Below are 18046 nucleotides of genomic sequence, written 5' to 3'. Positions count from 1 at the left end.
TCCCTGAGCTTTTCTGTCTGGCAAGCTTTGGGGATCTCTCACAGCTTTCAAGAAGGCAGCAGCATTTTTCAGGGGGAAAAAAAAAAAACCATAACATTGAAGGGCCACAGATTCTAACCATCAATTTATTTATAAAGGAAATGTGACAATGATTTTGCCACAGTGGGTCTTTAAAGCATCTCCCATGCCCCCAGCTGGCTAAGCAAGGGGAGAGACTAACAGGATCTTCTCTTGGTTTCTTCACTGGTACACCCCGATACTGTTAAAGCAGCATCTCTTCTGGGCTTTATTATTTAACGTATTTATTAAGGCAGTACCCAGAGGCCCTCCCAGGTCCTCAATAATGTACAGACATGCAGATAGTCCCACCCCCAAATATATTTAAAGGCAAACCGCATAGCAAGGGAGAGGGAACTGGAACAAGGCAGAGGGGTAGTAACAGAAAATACCTCTAAATTTGGCAGCTGAGAACAGAGTCACACAGCTGATTAAAGGATGGGAGATGCATTTTAGTGAAAGACCTCTGTCTAATTAGCTTATCAAAGCATAGGTTCATACACACCTACATGGGAACCAAACTGTGATAACAGATTTTCCCAGTCTAGCAAAGGCCTAACAGAAACTGAAGTTAAACAGTCTGACTAGGTTGGAAGTCATTCACCACAGGTGACAGCGATGCAGATCCATCACTACAGTTTTTAAATGAAGACAAAGCAAATTGTTTAGAAAAGCACCCTCGTTCAAACAAATTCATTCATTTCAGGAAAATCCTATTGCCTGTTTTGGAGGGGTGATCACACAGGGTGATCACAATAGAATTAAATTTCTCTGCACTCCAAGGATTAATCAAACTGAAAAGTATTTAACAGTGGGGTAAAGGATGGCAAAAAAAGTACTAGAATGCAGCAGCAATACATATTTGCTCCTGTTTATTTCATAGGGAGTAGGATAAGATTTGTACTTCTCTCCAGGGTCTTAAACTGCTTTAAGATAAAAAAAAAAAAAAGTTGTTCCTCAAATATTCCAGACAGACTGAAATATACCACTATTTAGTTTTTGCCTGGGGCTTAGAAAACTGCCCAGCACTGCCACACTCCCTAAGTCTTCAGTTTAAACACTCCCTCCACTCTCCCAAGAAAAGGAAAGAGATCTGAATTCAGTGAAATTGATACAGATGCAAAGCAGAGGAAGCTTTTTCTAGGAGAATTAATCTTCCCTTTTGCTCTCCTCAAAGAGACTGATGCAGCAAAGCCAAAATTCCCACACATCCGTACAGGATGATGGGGTAGTTTAGGAACCAGATAACCCAGACACTTTTGGCTGGCTTGATGCTGGCTGCAGGGACTCAAAGATATCAGCTCCCAGCTCTATCCAAAAGCTACCAAAACTACCACTAACATGCAAGCTTAGGAAGAGTGTAGTTTTAAGGCATGAAGTCATTTGACAGTATGACCAAATCTCAGACACCCAAAACCCACCATGAATTTTCTAAAAAATACATCTATCTGTATTCTGGCTCAAAACCTTCACTCTGTTTTGGGTGGTTTGGTTTTGGGGGTTTTTTTGGGGGGTGGGAGTGTTTTGTTTTTGTTGAGTTTTGTTTGTTAACTTTTGTAAGACTACTAAAGCTCTTAAAAGCCCCCCAAAAACTGGAACTCAGGAAAAAAAAAAAAAAAAGGCAGTGCATCACAAAAATTATAACCCCAACCCAACTAGCCTCCCCCACATGGGTCTGCTGAGCTGGCTGGGATGAGTTCAGCTGGTGGCACAGGACTTTGTCCAACTACCTCCACCATGCTCACCAAATCATGACGAATCATTTTTAGGGCAGGCCTTAAACACAGCATGGGTCTTTAAAGGTCTTTACCTCACTTCTGTTCTTGTATTAAATCTTTTCCTGGGTTGCAATACTAAACAAGCAAAAGCAGAATGAAGCCCTTATTTTCATGCACCATACTAAACTGTTTTCCCCACAGTCATATATATACAGCTGAAATCTGTTGTTGTTCTTGTTATTTCCAGCATTTCTGCAGTGTAGAAATCTGAGGTAGAAGAAAAACACAGTAGCAAAATCCAACAGCTACCCTTACTTTTTAAAACATAATAAATCAAACATTTCACCTAGACTTAGCCAAAGAAGTTCAGTCAAAAAAAAAAAATACACAGTTGCTTAAGCCTCAGGAGACATTTATGCTATTAAACCAACGACGCCTTCACTGACTAGGGAAAGCATTGAGTTTTTACAAAGAGGTGGGAGAAAGGACTGCCAGCTAGAAAGGAGATCTTTGACAAACAAACCACTCCAGGGCAGCAATTGGAAGGGCATTAGGTGTTTAAGAGAGAAACATACTATGTACCACCCTCTTAAGAGCTGGTCCTTAATTATTAATCTTGAAAGTAAGAGTCTAGTGCACTGGGAGGCAGAGCTCCCCCCAGATCCAGTCCTGCCATTTCTGCTCTGCATGTTTTTTATTAAATCCATCTTTACTTCCTTGATGTAAAACAGGGGTAACAACAAGGTATGCCAGAGCCTGCGGTGAGGACCACTGGACTGCACCTTTTTGCTTTCTACCCAGTGAAAGGGACCACAAAAAAACCCATCTCTTGCCCTTCTATTGTAGTGGGATGCAATTCAGTAGCTCTTAAGAGTTTTAGTTCAGTTTTTCTCTCCCTTCAAGACCAGCAAGGCTGTGTCCATTCCTCAGTCACTCAGAGGAAAGCATCCCCACCACCGACTGCACCCTCCACACAACACTCAGACTGAAGGGAAGCAGTGCTCCTGGCTAAAGGCAGAGTACCCTGGCATATTAGAGATGCACCCTTACGCAGCCATGCTGAGTCAAGGGCTGGTCCAGCTAATTCAGCTGGTCCCTGATCAAGCTACGGGCTTATACAGAGCTCATTTCCCTTTGTTTGCCCTCACAGGCCCAACAGCAGCATACAATGAAAGGGCACATCCCCAACAGGGTCAAGTGAGCCAAGACAATAAGGAGAACGAGATACACAGATCTCCCCTTTGTGGCATTACTCTTGATTTTTCAAGCATCCGCAGTTACAGAAAGACAACTGTAAATTTGAGGAGAAATTGAAACTTGGCTCTTTTCCCCATGTTTGCATCTAAAAAAGAGAGAGGGGGAAGAAAAAAACCCTCTTGGTATTTGTTCTTTGCTGGTTTCATATTTTAGAAACCCAGACTAAAAATAAGCATGGCTAATAGGAGCTGTTAGACTTCCACCATCACATCTCTCTGGCTCCTCTGAGTGACACACACTGACAAGGAGCTCCTGGCATTGTTCAAAGGGGAAAAAAAAAAATCAAGGCAGAAGGTGAAATCTCAGCTGAATCTGAGGGAATTGGAAACCTCCGACACGGGCAGATCCCTGACAGCAGAGATCCCACTCCAGATCACCAGGTCTCAGAGCCAGAGTCACATCACCCCGAGCCACAGACTCACCCCTGCCAGGCAGCAGAGAGAGGCTCTCTGTGGCCCAGCCACCGCTAGAGGAGGTCAGAGTGCCACAGAGAGAAGGGGTGCGACGCTTCCCAAAGCTTTGGGAGACAAGTTACAGCCTAAATTATCATAAACAAACTTTGCACTCCCTTATTACCTTTTACGTTTTCATAAGTGAGGAGTCTCCTCAGTTTTACTGAGATTCAATAGTAGTTAATGGGGAGCAAGGGGAGGAGGGACACCCAAGCCATCTCCAAATTTTATTTAAAACCCAGAGGATCCCAAACCAGTAGTCATCACTTCTAGACAATAGTCATCACTAAAGATAATAAATCACCATGTTTCAGAAAATTTCAGCTGCAGAAATCAAAAGGCTGCAAGACAGACAGTTATCTATTTTCTTTTTAAATAAAAGCTGAAAGTTTCTATTCCTTTTATTCCTATTATCCTCACAGAAAATCTTCAAAACATGAGCTGAATGCAAAATAAAAGTTGGCAAATCAAGACAGTAGGACAGCCTTCAAAGGACTCCAATTTAAACATAAAAGATAACCTTCCCATTTTTAAAACCATCTCATCATTTTGGGTGGACCCAATTGCTAATTTTCAAGGGTACAGGACTGCTTATTTTGTGGGCAAGGCTCTGACATTGGCAGAACAGGAAAAAAGCTATCTTTTTGAAAGACAGAAGGCTGCAGACCTCAGCCAATTTCAGACTGTGGCTGCAGTTTCAGAGTCGCATCTTGTTTACCTATTGAGCATTCTTAGAGCCATAAAAAGGAGCAGAATGGTTGCTAAAAGCTTCAAGCCTACCTCTGAAGAGTACATTTGACTGTAGCCCACTTCACAAGGTGATATGCTGGAATTTAAACTCCTAGCCATACTTTGAGCATGTTAAAATCCAAGATCCCATCACCCTGAAAGACTCGCCAAAGACGCAAGACTCACCGTTATGCGTTGCTGCAGTGTGGAGCACTTCTTTGAGGACAGCTGATGGTTTCATTCTCTGCAGGAGATGCTTGGATGGAGTTCCTGAATAAGGGCCACTCCAGTCAGTCAAGAAGCACATCACAAAAACAGCTAGTCCTAGGCTCTGTTACAATCCCCAGAAAGGGAAAATTCCCATGGTAATGCCTTAAGAATTCAGCTGGAGAGAATAGGAGAACGTGCATTATTAAGTAACTGTCAACAGCATGAGTAGGCATTATGCATTATGCCAACTACAAGTCTAATTGTCTAATTATTTATGTCTATATACACAGACACACAAACACACACAGGCATACATGTATACATTTAGGGAGAACAGCTTCTACTTTTTGGCATTGCAATTCCTTCTGCAATTTTTTTTTCCATTTGGGAAACCCACGTATGATCTCTCTATTCCTTTTACATAACAAGATCTCTGCTTAAAACAAACAAAAACAAACCAAAACTTTCAGTTGTGAAAGCAAGTCCTTCTGCAGCAAATATATAAACTACAGCCCACAGTGTTAGACTGAAATTTCAGCAAAAAGCAAAAAATATACACTTATTTTAATATATACATAATCTACCACAGGCATTATGTTGGGGCACCAGAAACAAAAAAATAAGATCATTGATAAGACAAAAAAAAACTTTCCAAAGCATTGAATTTAAAAATCCTGTTAGAGAATAAGTTCTTCCCCAGCCTCCAGAGTATTTTCCCACCTGCAAAATGAATCACAGCAGCCAGAACTCAAGAATTAGGATGCACTAGAGCACTACTCTTTAAAATACATTTGAAATGCTAGCAGCCAAACTAGACTACAAGTGAAGTCTATTACAAGAGCATATTTTCCGAAACATGGTATTTTAACACAACGGTGGCTATTTTTGAACTTTAAATAAACACTACTACTTAATTGTAAAATAAACTCTACAGGCTCTTGCAAATAGCTCCATCAACTTGGATTAAACAGCCTACATTTCATGTGGCAAGAGGTACACCATATTCAGTGCTGAACTTAGCTATTTTAAAAATTAATTAGGCAATTATACTCATGGGGAAACTGTTCTAGTAATTTAGCTGCTTAATCAAATCCCAGGTACCAAATTATGGACCTGATCCTGCAGTTCTTATTCAAGTCAAACTCCTATTGATGTCAGTGGGAGTTTTGCCTAATTAAAGATCAGGACATACGCGTGTGCAAGCTTGCTTTTAAACGATGGCTTTGAATTTAGTCTTAGGAATATGAGTATGGCTCTGAATCCCAAATCATTGCCCACAAGTTTCTCACGTGAGACTATGGGTATATTAATATATATTTTTCCTGAGTCTGGCTCACATTAACTTCCAGCTAAAGTCTGGAGATTTAGCTAAAGAGTCTTACAAGGCCCAATGGCAAATTGACCTAGTTTTGCGGGTTTTTTTAAACCAATTAGATACCGTTACAAAACAAGAAGCAGGTTGTAAAAATATTGACTATGAATCATGCTCAGCAGCACTCGCTGCGTTTGTGTCATTGTTTTGCTCAGCGCAGTCCACACAAGCTGTCTCCAAGGGGTTAGATGAGTAAGTTTGCTTATGTCATTCCCAAAAGGGACTGTCTCAAACATAAGGATTCTGGGTGGTGTGCCCAAGCCTCTGCTGAACAGACTGCAACACAGAGAAGCAAGGAAGAGTATTTGGGGTGAAGGAGGAGGAACAGCGTCCTCCCTCACACTCTTCACGCCAGTCCCAGCTGCCAAAGCTGCCTTTGTGGGGTGTACTTCAGGCAGGAGCAGGCTGGGCTCATGGGGTCACGCAAGAGAACTGTCTTCACCCCTGGCTGCTCATTTTGACGTTCCTGACGATATCAAACCTGATGCCTTCTGAGCAGCTGTACTGACATACTCTGCTGATCTTGCCTCTTCAGATGCCTTGGTGATGTGTCAAGGGGCATACACTGAAGCGTCACAAGCTAGGAAAAGGTAAGCCAAAATCAGTCAACAAGCAACAAATCTGGTGGAGCAGAAGATTGCTAAACACTGACAGTTGCCTGATTAGTATTAGATTCTTAAAGGGAAATGCCTGTCTGCCAAAAAACATGGGAGTGGGCCTATAACCCACATACCTTCTGCTCAATGGCAAGGATGAGCAGCAAACCCCTTTTTCATTTAAGCAAAACAAACAGTATTTGTCAGAGAGCACTGGGTTGTCTGTGCACTTGCTAAGTTACACCCGTAAAGTGGGAAGGATGAGAACTTGTATGTGTCTGAAGACAGAAGGAAATCACATTTCTGTCTAATATACTGGAGCAATTGACCATGAAAAGGTTACACGTTAGGAAATAATTATCTCTAGACACAGCTACTGACAGGGTCAGTGTCCACAGGGATTATTTCCTGCTAACCCAGTGCCCACTGCCTGGAAGGGAGGTGGGTCTCGCCCAGCCATATCCTGCATCGCTCCCTGGCCCCACATTCCACTGATGCTAATGGCACTTGTGCACTGAGTGGCCCAGCAGCTGAAGCAGATAACCAGGAGTGAAGGGGTTAAGTGCCTGTCACAATAGAAACCTCTGGGGGCACTTGACCTTTTCACATTTTTTATTCAGGAATGAGCATTTTGTGCCTGTTTGAGGAAGTTCATCTACATTTGTCCTCATTCTTCACCCTGTTTGCTTATTGTCCCTTCCCTTCACTCAATGCCCGAGTGTCCCATTAAGTACTGAGCAACCTCTGTTGATGAATATGAATTTAGGGCAAAGTTACAGAGGGGACACAAATACTGCACATTGATCAAGTGACTTACAAGGAATTTTAACATATTCAAGGCATATGTTTCTGCTGAATGGCTTCCTACATATATAATACTCACCTGTCAGTACTTTAGCATGAAGAGGAAGAAAAATCACACATACATGAGCAGCAGCACTACACTGGCTGGAGCAATGGTCTCACAAGAGCATTAAAGATGTTTAAATACTAAAAAATGCTAACACACAGCATTGACTTTCACATGCTAAACAGTGTGCTGCAAGAGAAGGCACAGTGATACCTGCCCTTGGTCTTTCATTCAGCAATTAGACTATGAACCCCCCTGTACCAAAAGGGAGGGTCTGCAAACCTCTCTGGCTGCAAATCAGTCAAGGGGATAAATCCAGAATGAGTTTGTCACTGTCTGTTTCATTTAGAGGCAGATATTCTAAAAAGGTACAAGCAATATTCAAGAGCTCGATCCTGCTGGGATCAAGGAGAGTTTTGCATTGGCTTAAATGAGAGCGGGCTCTAGTCTCAAAGCACGTGTGTCCAATTTGCTAATGTTTTGGGTTCAAATAAAAAACAAATCTCCAGTCTTCCCTGCATGGGAGTTTCAACCACATTCTTCCACTGAGGGAGAGCATCAGGGCTTAGACAAGAAAGAGTTTCTGAATGATCTAAGTGAATTGTCCTGAGGAGACTGGCATTACTGTGAGCTTTGAACACAACTACAGAGGGTCTTTTATAGATGTACTCCAGAGGGGAGATCCTTAGATGGGTCCTTTAATGCCTGCCCCCATATGCAATCCAGATGAAATTCTTTATCAGATGGGGCCCGGATCTTGCTCCCATTAAAAGTTCTGCCACTGAATTCAGTGGGAGCAGATCTATTTGTCTTAGATGCTTATACAGCTTCCCTTATCTCAGTGCCTCAAAATAATTATCCTTCATTCTTTTGAGGCAGGGGAATACTATTTTCTCCAGTTTGCACACAGAGCACAGCGAGGCCAGGTGACATTGTTGTGTGTCACATGCAGACCCAGGCCAGGAAAGGAACTTAACTCCAGGTCTCCCAAACCTTAGACTAAAGTACTATCCCTCACCCTCTCATCATCATGAAACCACCTTTCCTAAGTGGAGATGCAGAAGTCAGATTAGAGCAGCCAGCTTCCTACTCCTGTTTGCACAAGGAGGAACAAAACCACATGAGAAGACAACATTCAAGTATCTCTCACTTCTTCCTTCAAATAAGTTTTTCCAACTGGTCCCCTTAAGGTAGCATGTCACTGGCCTTCCTCAGCCACTGCTGCATGAACAGGAGTCAGCCCTCGGCTGCTGAGCTGTGCTACAGTTCTAGGAAACATCCTGCACAACCTTGTACATCTCCAGTGGCAGCTCTCCAGGACTTCCCAGCTTGGCAGCCCATGCCAAGATAAAAGCAGTGCTCTAGTAGACCAGTACGTATAAAACCAGCACTCTAGCAAAATGCCAGGTACCTTCATTCACTGTCCACAGTGTCCCAGAGGTAGCAGGTAGCAGTGCATAGTCACCAAATTGTCCTTGAAGCACACTCACAAAAGACCTTTTGGGAGGATTCAGTGCAGAGTAGAAGGCAGGTCCTGGACTAGAACAAAAGGTAACTGAAGGTTCCTCAACCTCACACAGGAAGATCCCCTGTGAGTGAAGACTGCAAAATCCCTGAAGTGCTGGAAGACCTCTAGAAAACTCCCTCTGCATAGTCCCCACTCCCAAGGGACAGGCGTGCTCCTCCAGTCACCACTCGCTGACAGTCTCACCCCACATCTCCAGGGATGTGTGCCAGGACAGGGCCAGGCAGCAGGGAGGAGCAGTAGTACTGCAGGAAGCTGTTTGCTCCAGGGACTCTTGCACACCAGCATAGCCAGCCCACACCGTGTAAACAGATCTGCATGTGCAAGACATCACAGCAGCTTCCTGAAGAGGCAGCAGCATACAGTTCCCTGGCAGCTTCATGTCATACCTGCCTATAAGTCATCCAGCACACTGCTGCACCTGACAGCTACTAATAATCATTTAGCCCATGGCCACTTAAGCATTAAAAAGGAAGGCATTTTGAAAGCATAATCACCTTCCTGAATGTCTGTTATTGCTTACATTTCTATTAGCCCCAAAAGGGCTCCAACTGGGAATCACACCAGCCAGTCCCTGGGTGCTTCAGGTTTTGTGTGCACAGAGCCAGAGTGAAGGCTGTTAGCACCGAAGGGAACCTGGGGAAGATATGGAGAAAGGGTCTCTGGGAGCACTCAAAGCAGAACCCAGGTTCCCTATTTCCAGTCTAATACCCTACCTCATGGCTCCCTCTCCATTTTCAAAAGTACTAACCCAAATACATAAATGAAAGCAAGCATGTGTTGTTTGTTTCCAAGTATGAATGGCAATGGTTTCCCCTGGCTCCATGTTTCTTGGAATTATTTGAACTAGAAACCAATCAGCCTGTATTCATTATTGATTTATTTTCTAAAATCTCTCATCCCTAAAGTAACAGTGCCTTTCCATGTCTCAGCCTGCTGTTTAGTGACACAGTAATCTAAAAACTATTGATCACTTGGGTCTCTACAGCCATAACATATCTTTCTAAGTGCCTTCATGTAGGACTATATTTGCAACATAAGTACTATAAGCAGCAGGGTTGTAATGCAATCAACAAAGATATTAATAGAGATTTAACACTTGTGTAGTAACACAGCATGGACAAGGGCCAATAAAGGCCAGCATCAAGAGGGAACAAGTATGGTCATTATGACAGAATTTGCATTTCTCTTTGAACACAACATAGGTTGCAACCAAATTTCAGTCTAAACAGCAACCCAATCCTGGACACAGACTGGTCAAACTTCCCCCTACTCGAGCACAGAAGTATCAGTGCTGGAGAGACCAAGATGGTCTTGTTCTGCTCCAGCAGTTCTACTTGACTTCAGGTTTATCTGTAGTTCACAACATCCTGCATACACTTTTGTTTTTCTACATTAGCAAAGAGGGTTGGTGTCCCCCACAGGATCAGGAGCAAGGAAGGTGTTTACACTTCACGGGAGACCTGCTGTTGCCAGAGTGCTGTGCGCTCCAGCTCCTATTGCTTTGAAAGAATGTCGTTAGCAGGTAGCACCTTGGAAGTCAAGCTCCTCACTACTTTTTTTCCACGCTCTTCCACGGTCTGTATGACTAAAAACATAAGAACTCACAGTCCCAACTGATCTAAAAACAGACAGCACAGCAGCTCAGAAGACCAGCAGCATTACTGTGGACCTGCCTCAGTCATGCAGAAAGAGCCCATGTTATTTAGACAAGGTCCTGTTCCAGTAGAAATATAAGTACATGAAATCAAGTCAGAAACAAGGTCTCCAGAGGAGTCTAGTGCATTACCCCAGCTGAGACATCCCATGAGCTACAAATTCAAATTAGGAACATGTTGCCCAACACAGAGATAATATGTCTGCAAGTCAATAGCTATCAGCATGCACCACTTTACTTAGCAGAACAGCAGTGAACTGTGGCCGTCCGGTCCCCTCCTCCAACAAGGGCTGAGATGCACTTATTTTACATGGCATAAATCAGCTCTGCAGCCTGGACTCTGCCCCACACTGTGCAGCAGTGTTGCCTGCACAGTTGCAGTGCAGTAGTGACCAGAACAGGACATTTCCTCCAAAAAACGATACCAACCATGGCAACAGGACAGCTCTCCCTGACACTGTTAGGCAGTGTGCCTGGAGACAGCCATGCTCAGTAACATCCTTCCAGAAGCAGCTTTCAGGAGACATTTGTAACCATTTAAAATTCCCACCCAAGAAGTTTTTCACTTGTCAGTTTACCTTATGCCACAGGTTTTTAATTTAGTTGTATGGGAAGAAACTTTATATGCCTCAAATTTTATATGTTAATGCCAGATGTGAACAGCCTAGCACGTGTTCTCTCTCTGCCGTGCTGCACTTCTTGGGAAAGGATGCTGTAACACTGCAGCTCCAAATACTCAGACAATCAGCAAAACTAGCAGCAGACCTGGAGCCAGAAGCCCCTGTTCCTCAGCATTTCCCCCAGTGCCCTGGGGAATTCCAACTGGCAAGACAATCTGCTAGCACATACTTCCCAGCCTTCTGAGCACGAAATATCCCTGGATGCAAAAGGATTAAAGACAAAAATTTGATCTGCTAATTATGAAAGATAAGGAAATTGCTGAAGACCATGCACTGTCTATTGCAACATCAGAATGCATTCCAGCTGCTTCGATGTATTGAGAGAGTGGAGATTATTAATGCAAGCAGCCTTTAAATTAATGCAGGTGCCAGAATTTTTCTACTATGTAGACCCGAGATGAATGAACATGAAAAGCTGCAACTTCTTTTGATTATCATTGTTCCGCTTTAAGTTGATGAGCTCCTTTGTGCATTTTACTGTTGGTTTTCTTCCTGAAGTTAAATATTTTTGCAACTCTTAACAGTTATTAAAGTGTTAATTCAATACATGATACCTGCGTTTGCCTTCCTGGACTTTCAGCACTCTTCCCAATGTATCCCTGAGGACAAGCCATACAACTCTGAACTCCACTAATATTATAAAGCATAAAAAAATAGCATTGCTTGTTAATGGTGTTGAAGAGTTTGCACATGTTAAACGATAAGCAATATTTTCTTCCTAGCAGCACTGACCAAATATTGCTGTCACTGGCAGGGCCCTCTTCCCCCAAATCCTGGGCTAGAAGAGATGGCCAGCCACAAACTCTGCCTCCCCAAGTGCACATCTCATTTTCATGTTGATCCTTTAGCGAGAACTGCCCCTGCACATTCAAGGGAAGCAAGGTGGGTCCTGGGGACAGCCACGGTGACTAGGCAGAGCAGACATCTCTTCTGGCCTTGCTCTGTATCAGCAGGCACCCGCTACCTGCCTCAGCCTCCAACTTGAAACACTATAAACAAATTCATTTCAAAGCAGAGTCCATCCTTTACAGGACAGTTGTGCAATTCAGAAGCACATGTGTTTGCCCCCAACCAGCCTGCTTCGAGCACTCACTCAGCATTATAACCTTCAGCAAAGCAGGGGGAGAAGGGGCCCAGGGCAGCTCAGCATGGTAGTGCAGAAGCTACGAAGGGGCCCATTTCAGTTTGATTTGTTGCGGCACTCTAGATGCAAGATGAAATCTGAGAGATGAAATCTGAGCAATTTCTTGCTTCTCTTCTTTCTGGACAGTATATTAACACTATAAAGAAGGCTGAACAGTGGGGCTTCCCAACTCCATTATTGTCAAGGCCTATTTCAAAGGCAGTGGCTGAAATGCCCTGTGCTGCCTTTGTTGATCCTGGACTCAGGTCTCCTCCATGTTGCACTTCTGTCAAACCGCAAGGCTGAGCAAATTAAAAATAAGCTTTCTCTGGAGGGGTGAAGGAGGGGGGTGAGATAGGAGGAGTACTGCCTGAGCCTGGACACACAGTGCCCACTACATTCACGCTACTCTCAAGTTCCTTGTGTAAAAATAGGGGAAGCAGAAAAGCTGCAACAGATGCCAGTTCTCCTACCTGAAGTCCTGCACCTGACTTTCTAACCATCAATGTGAAGCCAAGCCGTGGTCTGGGCTGTAAGTGGGTGCTGCAGTCCGACCAATGCTGTCAGTCAGTCTGCCATACCTGCCATCAACCATTCCAGTCAGAGGGAAACAAAATGCACAGACTCTATTTTTCACCTCCAGGAGAGGGTTTATTTGTCCCCAAGACCCATGACAAGCTTATTACAGACCGTTTCAATTCGAATCAACTTGTCAAGAAAAGAAAGTAGAGAAAATGCATTAATTAAACAGCTTTACTCATGCAGAAAAGCTGCCAGCATGAGCATTTTAAATTACCTGGGCACACCTAGCAGATTTGCATTCCCTTGGCACAGCTTTACTCTGGCCCACAAAGCATCATCCACTTCATACTTCCATCTGAGCAAGGAACAAAAGAGGCTGACAGCCCAGCACCACCTTCCCCGCTTGGGGGCTAGGCCCTTTCCGAGGGATTTTGTGTCAGTTTATGCAGAAACCTTACTCCTGCTAGATGCAGGGACAGGAAGTTTGGATTCTTCTATAAAACTAAAGACCAAGGCAAAAAGAGGCCTTCCAGAAACAAAGGAGGTGGAGCCGTGGCCGGCAGGGGGGTAACTGCATGCCATTGTTAAATATTAACATAAAATAAAGCAGTAGAAATGGATGTCCATCAACAGAATTAGAAGGAACTAAGTGAGTTTAAGAACAAAAGGTTTACTTATTTAAATTACAGGAGATGAAAAACAGCTGGGAACGCAATTTATAGCACAAAGTACAAAGCTACAAGACTGTTAAACGCAATTATATTTCAAAGTACTTTTTCCCTTCCATTTTAAACTAAACATGTACAATTATTTTAACTAAAATAAAACTAATGACAATGTAGCCTTTAGATGTTCCATCCTTTCCCTCAATCGCTTTCAAATTCGGCTCATTCGTTTACATTAACTAAATAGTTTGATTCACTCATCCAAATAGAGGTCGGCCTGTCAGATAGGAGACTAAAGCTCGAAGAAAGAAAACCACTGTGAGCAGATCTTTATTTTTAAAAATTCTCCCTTACTATTAAATTCATGGACCTTAGATTGTACTTTCATATTTGTCTTTATCACTTCTCTGCACAAAGGAAGAGGGGAAAAGTAGCTGACTAATTAACTTTACTATTTGTTACATTTGATTTGTACATTTGGTCATAGCAGGGATGCCTATCAGTAAAGATATTTAAATATATTTAAAAGTTTGAGGCTTGGGGGGTTTTTACCCTGCTTGAGAAAGAGCACCAGTGTTCAAAGCCTGTGGGCCAACAGGGCCTAGCACGAAGATGTAGTCTGCATCAAGGGCTAGGTTTTCAAAACCAGCCAGTACTGCCTTTATTGTGCTTCCACTATTACCTGCAACAAAACTCTCCAGGTGAAAACTCTGCCTTCACCTGAGACACTGGATTGTTTCCCTTTACTTCTGCAGAGCTGCGGTTTGGTTCCACTGGGCTCAGGAGCAGCAGACTCCTAATCTCAACAGGCAGCTCCATCACTGGCTCCAGTGAGTCCTGTCTATTAATGGTATTTTTAATTCCAGGTGTTTCTAGCACTGAACTACACAACTGGACCCTGCCCTGCAGAGCGCTGAGCCACCTCTATCTCTTGAAGCTGCCCCTTGTGCCTTACCTGATTAGACCCTTTATTTAGAAGAGGTGGGTTCCACTTCAGCATAACAAAGGGTTTATCGCCATCCAGCAGAGGTGCATCTCTAATGGTCACTGCTTAAGGCCATGGAACATTCAAAATTAGAGCCGAGAGGTTTTCAGAAAAATCAAAATGCTAGCACAGTCAACTTTATCCCACTATTAGCTTTTCCAACAACAACAAAAGAGTTCAGGTTCTTAGTCACACATCAATATATTACATTTCTTGAAGTTCCCTTCTGTTATAATTTTCACAGTTAAAATATGTTCAAGAGCTAAATGAAATAGTTTTGTCTCAGTAAAAAAAAAAAACATTTCTTTCAAAATGAAATGGCTTGCAACTCCTTTCTGCGACAAATTTTTCTCAATTTACATCATCTTACAAAAAAGATATTACTTGTTTCAGATGCCAAATAACTGCCAAAGGAAAAAATAAAATCAGTTACTTGGACAGATCTTTTTAAAGTTAGGAACATACTTTGAGTGTTCTGGGCTGCAACAAGCCATTGGTTTCGATTCACCTAAAAAAAATTACCGATTCACCAAAAAAAAAGTACCAGCCCATGCTAACAAGCTATAAAAAACACATGCACATATAAATTAGTTTATGTTCTTGTTCTGACAACAGCCTGTACCAGATGTTTCAGAGAAAGACACAAGAAGCCTTGAATTAGACAGATGTGAGATAATCTGCCTCCCACCATGGGTGTCTTCCTAATCCCTTAAAACCTGAAGCAGAAGGTTGAGTATCTTTCCAAAAACATTGCAGCAGTTTCTGTTTGCATTAACTATTATTAAAGACAAAGCTAGCAATGACATGTTTTACAAGCCCCATTTTCAGTTACTTAGTTTTGCAAAACTTTGGACTGAAAGTTTCACGCCAAGTACCTTTCTTGGCCTAAATTTTTGCATTCTCTTTTGATCGTTTCTGCAAGAGATATTAAGATACTTTTAAGAAAATGGCTTGAGGAATATACATCATTCCATAAACATTATAACAAATTCTTGCTGACCACCTCAAGGCACAGATAGCTTCCCAACAAAATAGTCCCTTATACTTCAGCAGAGGGATTTTGCTGGTGACAGGGATTTTGCTGGTGACAGGGATTTTGCCGTGCCTTTTGCTAATTTAAAAGAAAAAAAAAAAATCACATTTGGCCAGGTTGTAAATCTTTGGGAAAGAGAGACTCAGCATAGTTCTCTTAAAACACCATATGCACAGAGCAGTCTCCAGCCTGGCTCAACAGGGGCCAAGCTGGATTTTCTCTTCCCCTGCTCCCCAAAGTAGCAGGCAGAAGAGCCGAGACTCAGGATGTTGCCACTCCCAAGATCCCGCTGCTTCTGGTACCAGCACAACATGAACAGGCTGCAGAAAATATGGGCAGTGAGAACCACATCTGGGAGAGAACAAACCAGGGAGAAACACTGAGTGGGAGAAGTTGGAAGCTGATAACTGCAGATGAGGGACCAATGCTGGGACTAGGACATGGGAGCATTGCCTGAGGACACAGGCATGGCACTCAGAGAAGCAGGGAGGCGGTCGCTGGAAGAGCCACCATGACATTGTGAAGTCCCTGAAGGTGACTGAGGACAGGGACAGAAGCAGCAAGTGCAGGGCTTGGTACTGATGTAAAAGGCATAGGAAAAAGCATGGGACAAGGACTGTCATGGGGAAGAACTGGAAGAAACCCAGGAAGAAGACACCATGCTCAAAGAGATAGAGTGCAATGAGACCACTTTACTGCAGGGACTGAAATGGAACCAGATGTTCCTCCATCAACAAAATATATCATATTCCTAGAAGGTTTCAGTCCTCCTCGACCAGTTCACACATGAAGGCATTTGCATGTTTGTTCTATTACAATTACAGGAAACGCATATAAAATTTGTCAGGACACTGAAGTTTTGATTACTACAAAGTTGCAATACTTTGATGCAAATATATCAAAGAGCGGACCCCGGGATAAAAAAGCCTGATCACCTAAAAACTACTGCAGTGCCTTGCGCAGAGGCGATGTTAGTATTACACAGACAGGTCCGACATTCTTCATTTCTTCACTTCTGTACAAACAACAATGGACTTATTTTTTCTTTTCTTTATTTTTTTAATTCATCTAGGTGTTTCATTCAATACCTAGATGGGTTCACTTCCATCCAGCTCTGGTGGCCACGAGCTCCACAGATGAATGCTTCTCCACACCAGCCTACGCTGCATCCACTGCTAGATGGAACAATTGGTCAGACAAGGGGACAGGGCAATGAGGACCACATTTCACATGCATGGCTTGTTTATACACACAGTTTTACTGGCTTAACATAATATGCAATCTTAAATCAGTTCAGCCAACAAAAGCAGAAGGCTAAACAAACAATGGTTTTGTTTAAGGTAAGTCTTATTCGGGCCTATCTCAAACAGATTAGGAACAGGTTAAATTTAAGATCTCTGCTGGACCATTCCACACTGTCTTTTGGTTTAAAAGTGAAAATACACATGTAGGCAATCCACAAGCAAGACGGTTTTTGCCAGCATACTTCAGTAAAGTAAAGAAGGCCAGATGCTCAGATGCTGAAGTACTTGCAACCACAAAAATGAAAGTCAGCTCCTAAAGTTTAACTGCAAACAAGATGCAGACAACATAAGGAGGTGCAAAAACAGTTATTAGTGTCCTGACAAAAAAAAAGTCTAGTTCCCAGGAGATTACTGCTGGAAGAGAGGCCTTGTTAAGACATTATTAATTTTGCAAAGTGAACTATAAAGTATTCAGTATAATAATTCCAGATATACTGTGCTCAACAAAAAGGAGAGGTTCCTTTTTTTAAAGGGATGCATTATCTTTGCTTTTTATTGGGTTTGTTTGAATATTAATTTGTTTTTAAAGTCATAGCTCTACAAAAGTTTATGTTTGAAAGTCAGAATTCACAGCATGAACATATGAAAAAGTCTTTAAAAGACTCAAGTCTTGCTGTATTTCCTTGCTACAGTCTATAATCATACACCAGAGAGACAGCAAAAATCTTACCAAAACCAGGCACACTTTAATAATAAATAAAAGCTTTCCTGTCATTGGAAAATATTTTCAACACAAAAAGTAACGTATTTTTAATTATAACGTTGAACGTCTCTTCAGCATGGAGATGTTTGCCTCTGAGTGAACCCTTAGCACAGATGCACTGCTCACACAGTGACCCCATCCACTCAAGCACTGGGGAAACACCACCAAGGAGAGCTTCACCTTACAGCAGTGCAGCATATTTACACCAGGGGCTCTCATGACTCTGATTTTTTCAGTCTAGCTAAAGCAGGTAGTAGAGCTCAAAACTCAGAGATAGTCTTTGCACACACACACAAAAAAAAAGGTTGAATTTGATTCATTTGGACAGGGAAGCAACCGTTTTACCCTACCTTCCCCTAACATGAGATTTATGAATACATTCTGCACAAGACTGGATGAAACATCTGGTTTGAGTCCTTTCCAAAGGACTTTTTAAGCACAAAGTCAAAAGAAAGCAATATACTGAAATGGGAAAGACAGCTTCATAGAAGGTCCACAGGCACTGGTGCTGAGGGCAGGCATAGCAGTGACGGGGGGCACGCGCACAAGAACTGCACACCACCGTGCTGCTGGGCCACCAAGACTCTCCATAAATCCTGCCCCCAAGA

Source organism: Mycteria americana, chromosome 10 (assembly GCF_035582795.1).
Source record: "Mycteria americana isolate JAX WOST 10 ecotype Jacksonville Zoo and Gardens chromosome 10, USCA_MyAme_1.0, whole genome shotgun sequence".
Taxonomy (NCBI): domain Eukaryota; kingdom Metazoa; phylum Chordata; class Aves; order Ciconiiformes; family Ciconiidae; genus Mycteria; species Mycteria americana.
The sequence above is the reverse complement of the archived record's forward strand: the minus strand, read 5'-3'. Positions refer to the sequence as shown.